A 19998-nucleotide genomic window follows, 5' to 3' on the forward strand; every position below is an offset into this window, starting at 1 on the left:
ATGATATAAGTATTTGCCTTGTGCTTCTTCTAAAATATATTGGAATAACCAGCTAACTCAATTTCCACCGTTAAAACATTTGACTTTTTTTTATCACGAAACTTTGCTTTACGTCGATGGAATGAGATCTACTTCACTTAATTGGAATATTACGCACATCTCGTACGAGAGGTTAGAATTCAAAATGGTAGGACTATTATTTTTCTATCTGGCGATATTTACTTAATTTATGCTGGTACTCATTAAAAATTTTATGATGTCAAGATATAATAAATATTAATTGATTTGTATTATTTGAATTGTCATCCTTTGGGGATAAGTTACTTTAATTTTATATTCCTTTAAGATCACACACCTCATTTTTTTGCTACAATCTGACCATGGGTTCGATCAAATTTCAAATACCAAGTAAAATAACTTGCTTCACAGCTTTGTCAAGATATTTGGAATTATGTTTCAGCGAAAAGACACACATATAACTTAATTCCAAATAATGCGCCCCATTGAATCCTTCGTTAAATTACTATATAACAAGACATGGCAACTTTTCTGCATATTTCTACGCAAGAATCGTACTTTATTAGCATTTCAAATTATGGATTTAATTTAATTACTATGCTTATTTACATAACCAATTCCCAGTACCCTGTTAATGCTCCTCTCAATGCAGACTGCTTTTGGTATTTTACACTTTGTATTTTTGTATTCTCATATTGTATTTCGTACTCTATTAGCATTTCAAACTATGGATTTAATTTAATTACTATGCTTATTTACATAACCAATTCCCAGTACCTTGTCAAATTATCTTTCTGTGCACAAGTACCATAAGCCCACAAATGAAATGTAACCTTATGTAACTATTGTCCTATTGTGCAAAATGCAGCCTTTTAATAGTATCCAACAAAGACCCAAAGCTTGGCACTGATGTGCTCATGGGGCTGCAGTTCTCTAGTTAGTTAGTATATGCGGGCTATACCAATTTTGTCAATGACGATGTCGTGGTGTCCCATGTACTTACTGTAACTTAAACTGATAGCCTCTAAATCATTGCGTTTCCTCTAACTCTTTAACTGAGAATAATCATAGGAAATCTCCACAAACTGATCTCCTAGCCTTATAAAGGTTTCTACTTAAACTTAAATCTAAAAATCAATATCGTAACTTAAAAAAAATATGAATGACTCTCTTCCTGTTGTATTCCGAATTTAATAACGATCTTTGTAATTTTATTTCAAGAATAAGCCGTGCTCTTTCTAGAATTGATAACTTATTTTATGGGTTACATGCACTGAAAATTTGTATCTGATGCATACAAACTTAATAAGTAGCCCACGAGGTCGTATTATTTCTCCACTTTTCAATATTAAAATGTAATTTTTTTCAATGAATAGCTGATTTATTGTTTGAAGCTCCTGAACTTTCAAATACTACTGAATATTATTAGTCAATTCATTATAACACAGTGTTCCACATGCATACTCTATTGTTTTCTGCTATTTTTTGTTTTGTTTATTTGCTCTTTTTGTTACATAAATAAAAGTTTTCAACTTTATTTATACATCTCAAATTGTTGTTTTTGCTGGTAACTAATGCTCACTTGTCTGGCCTATAGGCAGCCCAAATCCCAGAGCCGTAGCTAAGGTTTTCAGCGCCTGGGGGCAAGGGAAATTTTGCGTCTCTTTCTGTAGGCCAAGAATGGAAAACCTTTCATTCTAAATTTTGTGGCTTAAATTTGACGCTCTCTGGATGCTTCGCCCCTGCACAGATGCCTTATGTAACATTTGCCTTTGCCTCACCCTAGCTATGCCAGTGCCAAACCCACGTAATTTCTCTTGGCAAGAAGGGCAAGATATGACTGTGGTTGTCAACAGCCTTAAGCACCTTACAGGTGACAGTGCGACTGGAGTTCCGCCCCCAGTTTAAATGGAGAGCACCCCTGGGGAAATGGGTCCGAGAGTTTCCCACCTTTCTTCACCACTACCAGCGTCTTGAGAGGACTTTCGGCTCGTCTCATACTTAAAGTGCCCCCATACTGCAAGGACACTATCACATTTATAAACATCCATGCCTTCTCTGGGATTCGAACTCGGGCATTTCAATATTTCAGTCAGCGACGCTAACAACTATACCGGTTGGGCATCATCTCAGATTGAACTGGAGTTGTATTTAATCTCATTATGTCTTCAAATATTATTTTTAAAACCATAACAAGAAGACCTGAGATTCTTTAGAAATCTTCAGACGCTCATCTCCCCAGTGGAACTCAACACTTTCTTTGTAAGGTCATCTTAGGCTTGCAAATCTAAATTTCTTTTTCTTTTCTTTTACTTTTTACGAATAGTTAGTATGAGAGGGCATTACCATTTGGCCTATAGTACATTGCTGGTGTTCCCCCATCCTTTGTCTGAATCCCGGAAATGACATATACATAAGCAAGCGTATACTGTCTGAGCGGCAAGAGGGCACTCGAAATATAGAGGAAAAATCCTCGCCAGAGCTTGGTTGTAAGAGAAGAAGGGTGAAAGACAGTCGGACCGTCCTCCGAAGCAGTGTTATCCCTTAAAACTGAGATGGAAGCTTAATAATTATTCAGGTTCAGCTATATTAAATGTACCTACGAAAATGCAAACGTGGCGGCCTTGCTTCAACCTCTATCTGTACAAATTTATTAACACAACTGAGTAACTATTTGTCGGGGAAATATAACAACTCTGACAATGAAATCTCACATTATTAAAAACATCCTATGCCTTCTAGGGAATTTTTGGTATTCCGCATTTCTGGGAAATTGCATCCTGCTACTATTGAATTTGTTTTTATTTTTTCATTACTTTTGGATCACTTAAAACATACACATATAAAACACACACATCTTTATTTATGTCATAAATTTAGTAGATATCTTGAGATTAGAAAACAGCACTGTAGATACATAAGATGACATAACGGAGAAGAAAGGTTTTCAGACGTTTCGGTTGATTCAGCATAGTTCTATTTATAATAAAGCATAAAAAGGCAACACCAAAATAACAAGTTCGTAATAAAGCATGTTCAAGTAATATAAAGATAGCAAAGTTGTAATAAAGCATAAGCAACTAGATAAACATAAAGAGGCTATGATGTTAAAGCTATGAAAAGCATATGTTGGCAGCAGCAAGCGAAGTGAGAAAAAAGAGGTACGCTTCAACAAAGCGCGAGATATATAATTAAAAGTTTCTTTAATCTAAACTGGATAAAAGCTATTCGCAATGTAGCATGGCTTCATAAGAAAGAATGAAACAGATTAGTTTGGAAATATGCAGTCCAAAAAGTTGTTATAAGCAATTTTTACTTTTAGGGCAGGAAATGCCAAATAAAAAGAATTATTGTCATATAAACGCTAATAAATTCTTTCATATTTTACATCTTACACACACACACACACATAAAAATATAGTACATATAATTAAAATTAAAAGTTTGAATTAAGTACCACTGTCACCCGCATTATAAAAATTAATTTCAAAGTAAATCAAAATGCCGTAAATGAATGCTAATAAGGAAATTCAAACTCCAAGAGATTTTTTTTCTAGTCTTGGAAATATATATATAAATGGGAAGTAATGTAATCGTCAGAATTTTTATCAAAAGATGAAATCTGATAAACTGAGCAATCCAAAAATATATAGATGGAAAAATCTATTATTAAATAGAAATTACTCCTTTGTGGCGGAGGTTCGCTTATCATACAATCAACAATTCCAGTCAAGTTTACTAGTGTACAAGCTTTATTTAAATAAGCATGTTTTTGTTTACGTTACTCTTCCACCAGAATATGCAAATGAAAGAAGTGTTAAACAGAATAAAATTCTACATTGGGCATGAACGTTTGCTGGTTCCTAGCAGCTAATTATTTTGTGAAATGTTTCAAACCAAGATTCAACTTGGGAATTACAAATTATTCGATTTTTGGTGTTGCCTGCTAACCTCACAAACAGTGAACGCAATTTTGTGTTACTTTTGTTTCGAAATTCGAGAAGTCTACAATAAATTTTAGTTGTTTTAATTTATGCTTTTTGTTCCTTCTCTCATCCTGAGATTGTATAGTAGAAGGAGAGAGAAAAATTTCATGTTTAAAGGTTAGATTAGTACATGGAAAGTTAGTTTAAACCTATACTATATATAATACAGATTGGACATTTTATAATTTAGAAAAAAAGAAGAAATGCTAACAGTTAGAAATGTCAGTATTATGTTGAAAACTGTGCATTACCCCACACGCGACTTTTAAAATGATTAAAAAGTTAAGGAAGACGAACAAACGTAGATAACAATTGTAAAAGAAAAATTACAGAATAGTGTTTACCTACGAAATCTCTATATGAATAGCTATAAAATTGAGAATTGACTGAAAAAAGAAGGGTAAATGGACAAATAAAACTGTAAAATCGATCACTTAGGGAAGTAAATTTTACCGCAGCGAATAGTATTATTACTTGTAAAAGGATATGTATGTAAGTGATTTTATGCACCTAGAATCGATGATAGCTTGATAAAATTTATTTTCTGAAAAGAAACAATTTACAGTTCTGAAACTTTTCACACAATACTCTTACAGCTGTTCTCAGTATGAAAGAGTACACTCAGTAGTTCCCACTTCTAACAATTAGGAACGTTAAACACAAGACAATATAAATAGCCTCAAATACGTAAGCAGACTGCACAGTGCCTCAAGTGCACAGTGATCCCTAGGTGCTTTTAATACTCTGAACTAAACAGAAAGCTGATGCTCTCTCCGATCTAATATAGTTTTCTTATTATTTTCTTATTTCTTCAGCGGAGAAATTTTCAGTACCTTCGATTTCTCAAAATTGCTTGAAGGCGCATACGGTTACAGTCACATAGAGTTTGGACCAGCGGACCTGTTATAATTAGTTATACACGGATCGGAATCAAATGTCGCCTATTCCAAAGACCCAGGAAAATTTTGGAAAACTATTAAAAACCGCAAATACATAAGAATCCTATGATAATTAAAAATAAAAATTTAGCAAAAGGTTACGTTGTAGTTATAAGAAAAATAGTTTATAATAAAGACATTGAAAAAATTTCGAACAAAATATAGCTAAGAACTAAAAATAAAAGTGCAAAAAATTCAAAAGCTTCGAGTCCAAACTTTATAAAGGGAAAGATCACAACCGAACATTTCAACAAGTCACATTCATAAAACCCTATGAACGTTTCTCTGTCCCTTGTCTGTTCCAAAATATTTTTTTTTAAATCAATCAAAGACTTTCTGTAACACACACTCATGAATTTTATGTCAAAAGAGATTGAACTAATTCACAGTAAAGCAAAACTATATGACAAAAAGACTAATCATGATATCGTAATAGATAAAGCTATATATCAAAAAGAAGAAGTGCTATCAGCTAGTATGAAAACTGCGAAAACAAATGGGGCAGTTCCATATCTCTTATTCTACTGGGCCGTTTAACGAAATTCAAATTGGTTTTTCACGTCTCGAAAGAGCGACTTAGAATATATATTAAATTTATATATAGCATTTTTCTAACATAGGTATTTTATTTTAGCACAAAATCAGACCTTTTCTGAAATAACATACCATTTTTTTTTCATATTTCTATTCAACAACTCAAATTACACCTAAATATTAAATTTTGTAAAATTTGGTGCGAAATTTACGGAGAAATTGAAAAACTTATCTTGGCACATTTTTTTCAGTTTGCGCCAAGAATAATTTACTTAGTGAACTTCTTAATATATGGCAACCCATTTTCCTTTTCCTTCCATTATGCCGGAGCGGAAGAAAAGTCATATCGTTCCTACTTTCAAATAATTTTAGCAAAGTGTCTAAACCACATTTGATGTTTTATCGCTTTCAACAAATATGCCAAATTTCAAAACGCGCTAATAATATATAAATTCACGTATATCTTCGGAAGAATAAAAAAACTTTATTTTTTTGCAGGTATGCTTAGAAATACATTTACTTTAAGATGATGATAAAAATTTTATAGATTATATGCAACATTTTTTTTGAAAAATCTATAAAAATTATTTAAAAATACAAATTTTAAAAATAAATTATAAAAAATGGGTGAACTTTATTTAGAATGAACCTGAATTTTGAAATGTGAAAGGAAGAAACAAATAAGTTTAATATAAAAAAAGAGAATAATAAATATATACCAAACTCAGTTAACATTGAAGAGCTAAAATTTTGAGAGCTAATTTTTTAAAAACTACTCGTGCGATTTTTACAAAACTTGGTAGTTTGGCGTAATTTAAGTTGTAGAATGGTAATATGGAAAATATTGTATGGTATAAAAATTAAAAAAATTGGTATAAAAATTGGATTATTGGTATTTTAGAAAAAGGTCCGATTTTGCGTCAAAATGCCTATATTAGAACAATGCTATACATAAATCTAATACATATCCTAAGTCACGCTTTCGAGACATGAAAAAGGCAAGTTGAATTTCGTCAATCGGCCCAGTACAGCGGGAGATATAGAACTGTCTCTCCCTTTTTTTTTTCGCAGTGTACGTATGTATAAGCATTACTCTGGTCTCAAATTTAGACTTTTTTAATTTTATGCTGGTTAATATTTTACAATATTATTTGTTTAGGGTCACTTCAAAGCAGATTATTATATCTTGATGATTTTGCAGAAAACAAAAATTATTTTTAGTGTTTTATACTTTATTTTATTGCATTCTTTAGTATTAAAATAGCCTTATATTTTTCAACTTTTTCTCATTTTGTTTTATTTTGCATTTTTGATTTATTTCATGCATTCATAATCACACAGATGCAATTCAGAAACGTGGCTCTGCTGAAAATGTTTCAGCTGCTCCTTGAAAAAGACCAAACAATTCGTTATATTATTTTTATATGTTACTTTATTGAATTGTTTTGTTTTTGTTTTAGTTTTGATATATACAATTATTGTTATATTTTTAACCAAGTAGTTTGATTTTATTATTATAATTTGATTATACATACACACACACAAAAACATATCTATATATATATATAATAATCATATCGTACATAGAATGTCCTCTTGAAAACTCACTGAGTTGCTTTTCTACCCATTCTGCATTTTATTTTCTTTGGTATTTCAGAACATTGTCTTTTTTTCACATTATTTTCATATCCATATCCATTTCGGTATGTACTATTATGTTAATGTGCTAAACTGTTGCGTCCTGAGGGTATCTAGATATCTTTGATTTCAGAACATATATGTAGACCTGATATCAAAAGCTATTAATAAAAACACTAAACTAAAACTATTTCACTACGCAAAAATCTTTCTTAGATTGCTCAACATTTAAAAAACACTTATAAAATAAAGTATTTGATCTTATGCTATATCTGGTATAAAATTCTAAAATTTATAATTCTTATAATTATAACACAGCTCAGAGAAACAGTTGCTTAGCTTAGTATAATATTCCTCTGACTTGATCAAATCGCAGACGTTGTTTCTAGCATTATGCTTAAGAAATGCGTACTTACTCACGCGACAATAGCCAAACTGCCCATGTTTGTTTCACACTCGTCTTTGAGCACGTGGATTTATATGCTATACTCTGGTGTGCAAAAATTAAGGACGAGACGGTTTTTTCAATATAACTTTGTACAAAAGCTTTCCAAATCAACACATTTAATACCGTAAGATCCCCAATACGTAAGGACATGAGTAATGTAAGAAACACTTACTAAAAGAGGAATCAGAGGTATAAAAAGAAGCTTTATTGAAAAAGTAGCATGGAGCGCAATGCGACTGAAGGCCGAAACATCCCTGTGATGGGTGTCCATCAAGAAACATCCGGTCTTTAATAGGGGATATGATCTGCCCTGACTGCTACGCAGGTTTCACAGCGTCTTCTCGTGCTGAGAATGAGGGTGTCAATGAGTTGTTGAGGCATTGCTGCCCATTCGTCTTGCAGCGCCAATCGAAGCTCCGGAATCGTTACTGGTGGTAAGGTACGAGCTGCCAAGAACAAGAGTCTGCCTAGAAAATCCCATACATGCTCGATGAAACTGAGATCCGGAGATCGTGCCGGACAATCCATACGTTCAATATCCTCACTCTCTAAGAGCTGTTCGGCAGCTACTGTGCGATGACATGGTGCATTGTCGTCCATGAAAAGGAACTGCGGACCCATAGCGCCTCTAAAAAGGCGCACATATGGAAGAAGAATCTCGTTACAATAACGGGTCCCGTTGATTGAACCTGCGTCGAAGATGTGAAGGTCTGTACGACTACCAAGCATGATGCCTCCCCAAAAGGGGAACAGTGCCACCTCCATACCTGTCCCTTTCAATGATGTTCGAAGGATGATTGCGGCTTCCCCGCTCTCTCCCGATGAGTATGCGATGACAATCGCTACTCAGACAGAATCTGCTCTCATCTGTAAAGAGTACTCCTCCCCATTCATTGTCTCTCCTATTCCGGTGTTCCCGGCACCACAGAGAACGCCTTCTCCGATGGGCAGGCGTTAGAGGTACACACCGTACAGGGCGTCGTGCAAACAGACCACCACCGTGAAGTCTTCTGGCCACGGTAAAACGCGATATCGGTCGTCCAGTCGCTTGTGTCGTGTGTATAGCGATTTCTCCCGCTGTCTGCCGCCTGTTTCTTCTGGCCTGTAAGGCAATATACCGGTCATCTGCGGGTGTGGTTCCTCGTGGACGACCACTACTAAATCCCCGGATAGCTGTTCCTGTAGTTTGAAATTGTCTCCAAAGTCGTGAAACGATGCTGTGAGCAATTCCGAACTCTGCAGCCACACTTGTCACACTGCGGCCTTCCTCCAACTTCCCAATGATTCGACCTCGGGTAAAAAAATCCAGATGTTGTCTAACAGATTGATTATTCGCCATTTCTCGCTGGCAGCAACTCGGTGTGATTTTAACTGCTATACGGCGTGCAATCTCTTTGCCAGAAATACTGATCTTACACCGACAACATGCTTTATACTACTCAGACACTCCCGCATTACGTCTACCTGCATATCTGCGCATGTGCTACCGTACATCACTTTACTTAATCTCCTGATTGGTCTTTCTGTCCGCTCTGCCTCTTCGTTCAGCTGATATGCTAATTTTTCGACTTCGTCCTTAATTTTTGCACACCAGTGTATATTTAACGCTCATTTTACTAAGCAGTGTTTTTCCCATCCAAATGCATTTCTTCCTTTGATCAAACCAAACTGGAATGGGACTGTAGCGAACAGCCGATATGTACTGTGTACTTATATAAGAAACTATGAGTCCTGAAGATAGTGAAGTAAACAATTTTTGAGTTGGCGATTTTTCATAGGAATGTGGATAATCAGAAAGTAACCTTTTTCATTTTGTCATTGGACTTTTTTTTTATTCTAAATTTACTGTCTCAAAAGTTTCACTATACGTGATAATAAAATTTCCGTTCCTTAAATATTTAATCCGTATACAAATATCATTTTTCAGCAATATGGTGCATCTTCTCATTTAAGTTATATTTATGTCCGAACGACAGATTTCACAAGAGATTGGTTTGGAAGAATAGTTTAGTTTCTAGGCCATTTCATTTTCTAAAAAAGAAATCTTTGATTTCATCTTAAATGGGAAGGGTATAAGTCTGATACAAAGCAATATCGTAGATGATAAAACTGAAAACTCAAAACACAAGCAGACAGGGCAATAAAAGTTTTTTCCACTATGTTTGGTTGGACTAAGTATGTGTAGATATGGTTTTGGCAACAGGCTTACATATTTAAGTTTTGTAATGATATGACATACATTTTTAATTATATTTTGAATAACTGTAAACTTTGTTTTTCTGTAACATATTTCTCTGAATTAATTTTTTTAAATGCTGTCAATGGCTTTGGGATCTTTGTATATAATTTTCTGCAGAATTCAAAGTCCCTTTGTTCCAAATTTAATTAATTTACCAATGTTATTACAACGAACAATAGTTATTACAACGAACAATAATCAATTTTCTTTTCCCATGATTAAAGAAATTTTATACCATAATAATTCAGTTTTTAAATACAGTTATAATCTTACATAAGATAAGGCACAAATTACTTCATAATGATGCCTCCACAGTAAATCAAAGAAAAAAGGAGCCTCACTTGATAAAACATTCCAATTTCTCAAATTAGCCATTTTAGGAATACTGCTGTCTTACTTGCTATATATATCACATCAGATCCTTTTTTGTGACCGAATCATCTAATTCTGGCAAAAGTTTCTGCCGCTGGCAGATTTCCAATTTGTCGAACATCATCGGTTAGCATCAATTTTTACTTGTTCAACTAGTTTTTGCTTTTTGTTTCCTTAATTTTGAAGGGCAATCTGTTTAAACCTCTTACAAATGCAAACAATAGACGAGTAGAAGAAGAAAAAATTTCGTGAGTCACCAAAGGCATCATTTATCATACGTCTGAGAACAACCTGGCAAAACACCAATGCACAATATCGCGATAATCATTTCGACATTTTTAACAACTGTTTTCATGTAAAGCATCAGCTAAATCTTGTATATTTTTTTAAACTTTTTTTGTGTCTCATTTCCATCATAATTTATGATTTTACGCAACATACCTCTTTCGCTCTTAATAGTAAATTGAAAAGAAAGGAAAATTAATGAATAGAATATGGAAGAAAAAATCTTTATAAAAGCTAACGTTCCAGTTATTTCATAATAATAATTACATGACGATGATAATCAATACAAAGGATTTTAGAGAAAATTTTAAATTAAGTAAAATTCACCACAGAAGCATCACGAACCTTAATTTCTACAAAAATTTCGTATATTTCAAAAAAACTATACTTTCCTGAAACACGTATTATGCACATAATACACAAACATTTTCGGCATAACTTATTTACAATGTGGAATTAATATCGATGATAATTTTAATTCTTAGCCAAACTGAAGCTTATTCTTCAAGAATTTAATTGAATAGCATCATCAAATTTTAGATCTCAAAATTTTTCTGTGCGCAATGTGAAGGAAACGAATACTATTGTAGGATGTGAGATATGCGTAACAGATATTTCCAGAGGAATACGTGAATAATATAAAAAGCAAGCTTACAATCACAAAAGTATCTCCAAAGCATCCATTCATAGGTTTATTCTTTAACCTAAAAATAGTGAAAGGGATGTTATTACGTTGATATTTTATCTAGGATTCGAAATAACTTTCATCCTTAAGTTTATAGCTCTTTGTACAATGAATTTATGTTTGTCATGCGCCCAGATTTATGTTCTTTCAAGAAAATATATCTAAAATGAACCTTTAAAATGATCTTCATAGATACAAGCAATAAAATGATATTTTGAAATTCAGTAGAAGAAAAGATCACTTTCCTTTATCAAATACCTGTAATAGAAATATATGCTATCTATTTTTAATTTCAATAAAGGTATGACATTTAAAAAAAAATATATAAATAACTTTTTGGTAAAGAGAAGAAACTAATGGAAATAAATTGAATATTTTATGTTTGTATTAAAGAAGAGAAGCGATAAACAAGAAGGTCAAGAGCAAATGGTAAGTCGTTTACATCAACAAATAAATAAATATATTTTATTGCCCTACTTATTTAAAAGAAAATACATTCTATTGTCAAATTTCTATTAGTCTATCACTGTTGCTAATAAAATTCAGTAAGTAAATCTGTAAATCTAGCACTACTAAATTTAATGGGATTAACACCGAACCCTTTGCGTATTGCATACAAATCAGAATTTGTGTACATTAGTTGTACACGGATAGTTTTTATGATGAATAGCAGTTCTATTATAAGGTATTCCTCCCGCCATCTTATCATCCCTTCGAGGTGTAACAAACTTGGCGCGTATTCGAGAGGTCCCAGGTTCGAGTCCCGGCGAGAGCATTGCCCATTTTTCATGTCTCCTGCTTCGAAATAACATCATGTCTCTACGCTATAAGAACTGATGTTTAGATATCAAATATTTTTGACTTTTATCTATTACTATTCTTAGCGCTGCTAAATTTCATCCTTGTGTAATTAATTATTCATGCATACCACAATACTTAACAACTGTAGAACTGTTTCTACAATTGTTAAGTATTGTGGTGGTAAAATGTTTGTAGTTGTAATTTTGTCTTAAATTATCATTGAATGCTTTTAATTTATTTTTTTCTTTTTCATTCCCTTTCAATATGTTTTTAACATGAATCATTTAACATGTTAAAAATTAGGTTTCAAAAATTCATCATTTTAACATGTTAAAAATTAGGTTTTTCAAAGAGTTTTCAATCGCTATTAAAGGCAATACTTGTAATATCATTATAACGAGACACATTTAAAATAGTAACTAGCGAACCAGGTTGCAGGTTCAATATCTGCTATATGTTTGTAAATTAAAGGCTTAATAATTAGTATTATTATTAGAAATTTGTCTCGTTATATAAATATCATATACGTATAACATGATATAATTATTTTCTCTAAGAACGACTGAAACAAACAAACTTTTACAAAACGCTTTGTAAAATCTGTCTTTTAAAAATAATTATTGTTAAAAAGGAATGAAAAGGGGATAGAATAAGCAAAACATAATTAAAATCAATCAGTTTTAAGTTAAGAAAAAAAACCGAGCTTAAAATTTTACTGTTTTTGAAATTTTTAACCATAATCTTATTCATGAATAATTTTACAAGCATGAAATTTAATAGCTTTAAAAAAGCTAAGTTATACCAAGTCCTTGCGTTGAATTTTTTTCAGAATGTAAGATTAGGAAATTCTAGACATACCAAGTCCTTGCGTTGAATTTTTTTCAGAATGTAAGATTAGGAAATTCTAGACATTTTACTAAACTATTCAAGTTTATGGGCCTTGACAGTTTCATTTGTGAGAGTAAAAGATAAAAGTATACCTGTACATATTAATAGATAAAATTGAGTATTTTAAAGATGTGTTCGACATTATCTCGCAGTGAATCGGTAGGCTAAATTACAAATATAATTTAAATAATTTTAAACTGAGAGGTATTTCCCCCCTCCATTCCTTCTACTTTGGAGTTAATTTAAGTATTCGAAATATATATTCCTTGCGCAAAGATAAATTATTAAAATAAATCCTTACCTTATATGATATCTGATGAAAATGAATAAAAATACAGAAATGTTACAAAAGATTCATTTCAAATCCACTCCATCCTTCTTCCATTTGAGCACCTAAAACCGTGACAGTAGCATGCGACAACTAAGATATGCACTTTTAATATTATTGCTTACCAACATCTCCAGCTATTGAAGTGACTAGCTCAACATTATGTATATGCGCAAGGCTCATCTTAGCTTATCACGAGAATTTTTTTTCTCAACTAAGAACTATTCAATGCTATGGTAGGAACGTTATGCCTTTCCACACGTCGTTACACACAGGATGCGGCTTACCCAGCCTAGGAGCCTCATGAACGTGCTTCGCACCTGAGCCTTCGGCTTTGAAGTCCTGTAATTTCCAACTATTGACTTACGTGCCCTTATCTGCATAGTGGAAGCAAATATCTAAATTTTTTTAATTAATTTACACAGATTTTCTTGTAGCTCATCATGTAGCAGATATGAATTTCGTTTACTTATTCGTTAGTTTAACGTCGAAATAGTTTGGTTGTAAAATAATACAGTATTTTTCACGGTTTTTATGCAACGTGCATTTCGAATTCAATACCACACTGGCATATTGAGGTATAGATCTACTAAGCCATCAGATCATTACACTCTGACATTTGTTCAGAGGATAGTTCAGAGGAATGATTCAATAGGCATGTATAAAAGTAAGACCTTCATACATCCAAACGTTTCTAACGAAATAGTTGAGATAAGAATAGATAGTTCGAGCATAGAATACAGAAATCAATAAATCACTTAAACAGCAAAATATGTACTGCAAGAAATGTGTTATCCACAGTTTGGATGTACCAAAAAACCACAGTCCTCAAGGTTTTGTGATCTATTCGGCAGATTTTTCCTTATCGGTTCCAACGCGTCCATTGTTACAACCTGAAGACAAGCAATGGTGAGTTAACTTTGCGAATATTTTTTCTCATCAGATGATGAAAATAGCAGGTGATCGCTGTGGATATTATGGACAGATGAGGTGCTTTTCTTCTCAACTCAAAACATAAATTCCGAGAACTGTATTCACTTAGTTCGCAGCCAACCATATGCAAGATTTGTATTTAAACTTAAACCACAACCTCTCCACATTTTGCAACATGCTGCATGTTTGTGTCAAACGATTCTCAAGTTCATTAAAAGACAACGGTTTTCCTGCTAGTCTAATATGCAGTAACGAAACGACATTTCATTTGTGTTTTATAGTAAAATAAAATAATTACAAAGCGGAAAATGGTAAATTAACCCACTCGTACCCTCAACCAGGCTTTTTAAGGGAAAAATGACTGAGTGTCGAACTAGGCTAAATACCATTACGCGTTTCGCCGAAACACACCATTGAAGCTCTTGTTTGATGAGAAAAATTTTTTATAAAAAACATGAATAGTCCGGAATAAATCTTTTTTGGAGCTTCAATGCTTTCAAAAAATTTTCAGATACGGTACATGAAAAACCGTCCTGCTCTTGTTTAAAAGAAACTATATTCTTCCAAATATCATCTACACGTATTCTACTTCATTTCACAAACATAAGTGTAGGGGTTTTATGTTTTCCCTTCGAGAACACTACGACGAGTATTTCATATTTTATATGCTCCAGCTGTGGTTATTTCCTTAAACAAAATTTTAAGAAGGGGGATCGACCACACTGGCATGTTGAGGTTCTGAATGATGAGTGTTCACGTTGTTAGATTGATCGACAAATAGAAAATGATTTAATATTGTTCATATAAAGAATATTTTTCCTTTTGGAAATATTCGTTAAACATTTGTCTTCTTAGGCAGCACCAAATAGGCTTCTAAAATCACTTTAATTCAACTTTATTGACTATGAATAGAGAAATGCTACCTACCATGCAAATGGATGGAATAAAGTACCGTTTGGACGAGTGCCGCGAAATGCACGAGAACACATGAAATATATATAGTGCTGTGATTCAAACTGAAAAGATTTCTACTTCATTTTATACACTATTCATTGATATATCTGCCGATTTTACGAAATACAATGTTTGGAATCTAGATGAATAATTTGCACTAATCCTGTATTATAATACTCTATTCAGATGTCCGTAATCTAAATAAAAGGTACAGTTTAAAAAGAAATAGTTCTAAATTACAGAATAATTCCTGTTCTATGCTCATTTGATTTTGAAGCGTTTTTCTATGTATTCGAAATGTAATTGTTCTTGCATTAAAACAAATGATTAAAATAGATTTTCTATAGGTAGACAATCTATTTTAATCATTTGTTTATTAGGATAAAATAGACTGCCAATTGGTGCAAACAAATTATTTTAACATTTTATTATCCTACGTCACAGTAACAATAATTTTACTAATGTTTGTATTCTCGTTATGTGATGATAGGTTTACTTTTTAAAAGTATATAGAATTTAAAATCCATTTAAATTTTATTTCAATTTCCATTTTCCGAGGAGTTTACCTCCGGAAAAAAGGGTAACATACTCCAGAGAAGTGCTTTCAATCTTGATAAAATAAAAATGGTTCAAACTTTGTAAAAACGTTTCAGTTTAAAATAATTAAACTGAGGCAGTGTTGCCTTATAAAACGTTAGAGACATTTATCACTAAAGTATTTGAAAAGAAATCAGAAAAGGGAGAAACTGAATAAAATCTTTCGAAAACCCAAAGATAGATAAGTGGCTAAAATACAAAATGGAAAAGTTCAAGCTGAGAAATATAGATGCAAATATATATATATATATATATATATTTGCATATATTTGCATCTGTATATATATATATATATATTTAAGAAAAATAAAGAATATGTAAAAGATTAAATTAGCAGCGTAAATTAATTTCCCTTCTCTATTCTAAAAATAGTAACTTCTATTTGCACTGCTTCATATCGAGAAAAATGTATGTCATATGATTCTTACGTGATTCTGATGATGTAAATGAAACTAAAACTCAAGCAGCCAATAATAATTTTACAGCAATATTAACTATCCAATCAAAATGCTTTGAGAACCAAAACTAACTCAGGTTGACTTAAGATTTCATCCTGAACATGACGCACATGCTTTCCACGCTTTGGCCTAGCTAGAGTGGTGTCTGTTTGCTACTGCTTTCTTGCTACAAAGATATCAAAATTGATATCTTTGTAGCAATAAAACTGAAGATTTAACTGAAGATAACTGAAGATTTAATTTGCATTCGCCTCCAATTTCCTAGTCATTATGGAGCAACACTTCTACGCTATCAAAATTCCTGATCCTGGTCATCGTACATACATACATACATATAATTGAAACAGAAATTGTAAAGCTAACTAGTAATGAGACGTAAGACCTATTTGGTCTTAAAAATTTCTGCACATAATGCTGCAAAAAGATATGAAATAATAGTAGGTAGAAACATTGCAGCGATCTTGCTAAAAAGTTACCAGGAGCTGTAGCTCCTCGAAATAGTTCAACGCTGTATTACTAAAATATGAACTAAGAAGAAATTTAAAAAAAAAATATTAAGCTGTGAAAACTGGAAAAAATCTGCAAACACGCGAAAAAAACTGCTAAAATTAATGTTGTAAGACATGCGAATGCACGAAAAAATTAATCTGACCGTTGTGATATGTGAAAAGTTAATACACATAAAAAAATAGATTGACGGAAAAAAATATCAAAACATAAAATGCAAAAATTATAATGAAAACATAAATTGCAAAAATACAAAAATAAAATAATTACAAAGCGGAAAATGGTAAATTAACCCACTCGTACCCTCAACCAGGCTTTTCAAGGGAAAAATGACTGAGTGTCGAACTAGGCTAAATACCATTACGCGTTTCGCCGAAACAGACCATTGAAGCTCTTGTTTGATGAAAATTTTTGTTTGATGAATTCTTGTTTGATGAATATTTTGATGAAAATTTTTTTATAAAAAACATGTCCCGAATAAATCTTTTTTGGTGCTTCAAAAGGGACAGAGCATTGGGGAAAGGAACAGAGTATTGAAGATTCAAAAAAGATTTATTCCGGACTATTCATGTTTTTTATAAAAAATTTTTCTCATCAAACAAGAGCTTCAATGGTGTGTTTCGGCGAAACGCGTAATGGTATTTAGCCTAGTTCGACACTCAGTCATTTTTCCCTTGAAAAGCCTGGTTGAGGGTACGAGTGGGTTAATTTACCATTTTCCGCTTTGTAATTATTTTATTTTTGTATTTTTGCAATTTATGTTTTCATTATAATTTTTGCATTTTATGTTTTGATATTTTTTTTCCGTCAATCTATTTTTTTATGTGTATTAACTTTTCACATATCACAACGGTCAGATTAATTTTTTCGTGCACCGCATGTCTTCCAACATTAATTTTAACAGTTTTTTTCCAGTTTTTCCAGATTAATATTTTTTTTTTTAATTTCTTCTTAGTTCATATTTTAGTAATACAGCGTTGAACTATTTCGTGGAGCTACAGCTCCTGGTAACTTTTTAGCAAGATCGCTGCAATGTTTCTACCTACTATTATTTCATATATATATATATATATATATATATATATATAATTAGGATATATATGTGATTAGAATAAGGTCAAATGATTAGGATACATACATATATATATATATATATAATTCTAATCATTTGACCTGAATTTATTTAATTATATCATCATTTTGTAATAAAATAAATTAATACTATATTGATTCGTTTAAACACCATTGAAAAAATTGTGCGTTTTGATAAACAAATCTATAACTGAAAACTGCTCATCAGTAACACTTAAAATAAAGCCGTTTGTTTTTGCGGCAGCTATTTGCCTAGTATCATTTGCGTTTGTAAATACTAGTGTTGGGTGAGAAAGAGATGTTGATTAAACGAAAACAATTCATGTATTTCGAAACTAAAGTATTTGAGAATTCGAAACTAGAGCATTTGGGTCCTATTTCAGTATTAGCTACAAGTTGCAGTGCTCGACTTCGATTAGCACTGAATTTTTTGTTACCCAGTTCATATAACTTCAATTTTCTAAGCGTCTGACTTTTTAATAGAGAAATGCGAATAATGGTCAAAACTTAAATAATTGACCAATTTTTCGGCAGCCGTAAAATAATTTTACAATTCAAATAAAGTTGAGGTTTCTTCAAAGAGATAATTTTCTTCGATTTTATTATTCTACGGAAGCATTTCTAAAAACTTGTACTTGGAACACGGGCAGATTCAGTATGATGCCCTTTTCTTTTAGCCAGCGAATAAAGCGAAGCGAAATAAAAACTAATGAAAACAAAAATGAGAAACTGTTATTTCGTTAAAATTTCTCACGCACTTAATACTTCCATTTTTATTTAGTCTTCAAAGTAATTGCATCGCAAATTTAAATATGTTACAGTATAAACAAAAGACCTACATACAAGGACCGAAAGTTATGGCATTTTAATTAGGGAAGCCCCTAATAGGTTACCGCCTTTGCCTCCTATGAAGGGACAGTTATACCAATGCCTTATCCAGAATTCGAACACGGGACCATCCCTGCAGCACATTAATCTTAATCAAACGTTTCTCACAATCCACTTTTTTTTTAATATTTCAAACAGCTCGTAAAATTCAATCAAATTTTATTCAGAATCGATGTCATTTTAGAAGCATGTAATATATAGTAGTTTGTATAAAACATCTGTCTCTTAATCGCATGTCTTTAATACTACTCTTGTTCTTTTCTGGCTCAGAGTTGAAGATGACGTTGAGCATTTCATAAATGACATAATATTCATTGTTTCATTTCATTCTAAAGAAGGATATAATAAAATAAGAATACAACCACTAAAAATCCCCAAAACCTTTTGGAAACATAAATAACTTATTATAATAATATTCTCTAAGATGTATGCTTCCTGAATGCAACCATAACCATGAAAATATATAATTTCTTTGATAAACCACTGTACTTAAGCACTGCATGAGTCACAGTGCAACATTACCGTTTCTTACTGCAGCCGCAACACTATTTTTATTGAAAAATTGAACAAATAAAAACGTTTTTGTAATATAAGCTTTTATTTAAAACTCGGGTCTACCTGTGACTGATCGGTAATGTCGCTGAACACTGGTAGTTCGATCTGGGGTTCGAATTCCGGCAGACGGGTTGGCTGCAAGGGCGTCTTCGTGGTTTTCCCCGTGTGTAAAGAGAATAGCACATATGGCTACAGTGTCTGCTAGACGGGACTTTTCTGAGAAACGAGATTCTGGTAGCACTGGTTAAAATGGGAGGATTCCTAGAAAAAAAGAGCCCCGCTCGAAGCGAAGTCCCGCCTAGTTACGGAAATAATGTTGCGGCTACGCGGGATTTTTTCAAACCTCACCGAAAATGTCTCGTATCCCGGGTAGAGACAACCAATCAGACGAAAAGTTCTGCTTCTGAAGGATCATCTGATCTTAATTTAAGCGATGATCGATTACTGTTTAGTGTTAAAGTCTTTGTAGTAAGTGAGAATGGTAACCTAGCTATATGTGTTTCCCGGAATTGTGCGGGTTCTGAGAATTGCCCTTTCGACGTCAAGTCCCGCGTAGCCGAAACATAATGTGATTGGGACCTAATGTATGCGAGTCAATTTCCCTAGGAAAAGTCGTCCACGAAGGTATTATTTCACTTAGGCAGATAGCCCTCGAATGCTTTGCCATAATTAAATATATCAAACCAATCTATTTAAAATTGGTGAAATATTTAATGAACTAAAAGTAGAAAATTCATTTTTCATATAGTTTAATGGGAGGAGGTATTAAATAATTCTCTTTACAAAATTCAGCTTGCAGTTTTATCTCACGAATAATAAATGCATGGGGTGCCCTTGATAAATTTATAAAGGAA

The 19998-nt window shown here is 32.5% G+C and overlaps 1 long non-coding RNA gene across 3 annotated transcripts in view; it reads left to right on the plus strand.

Annotated features, from left to right (window-relative positions):
• LOC118188549 (uncharacterized) overlaps window positions 1–19998 on the plus strand; it is a 169397-nt gene that overhangs the window by 147889 nt on the left and 1510 nt on the right. The window lies entirely within an intron of this gene.

Source organism: Stegodyphus dumicola, chromosome 9 (assembly GCF_044657685.1).
Source record: "Stegodyphus dumicola isolate Sdum_Otavi_A_Nest chromosome 9, ASM4465768v1".
Classification (NCBI taxonomy): Eukaryota; Metazoa; Arthropoda; class Arachnida; order Araneae; family Eresidae; genus Stegodyphus; species Stegodyphus dumicola.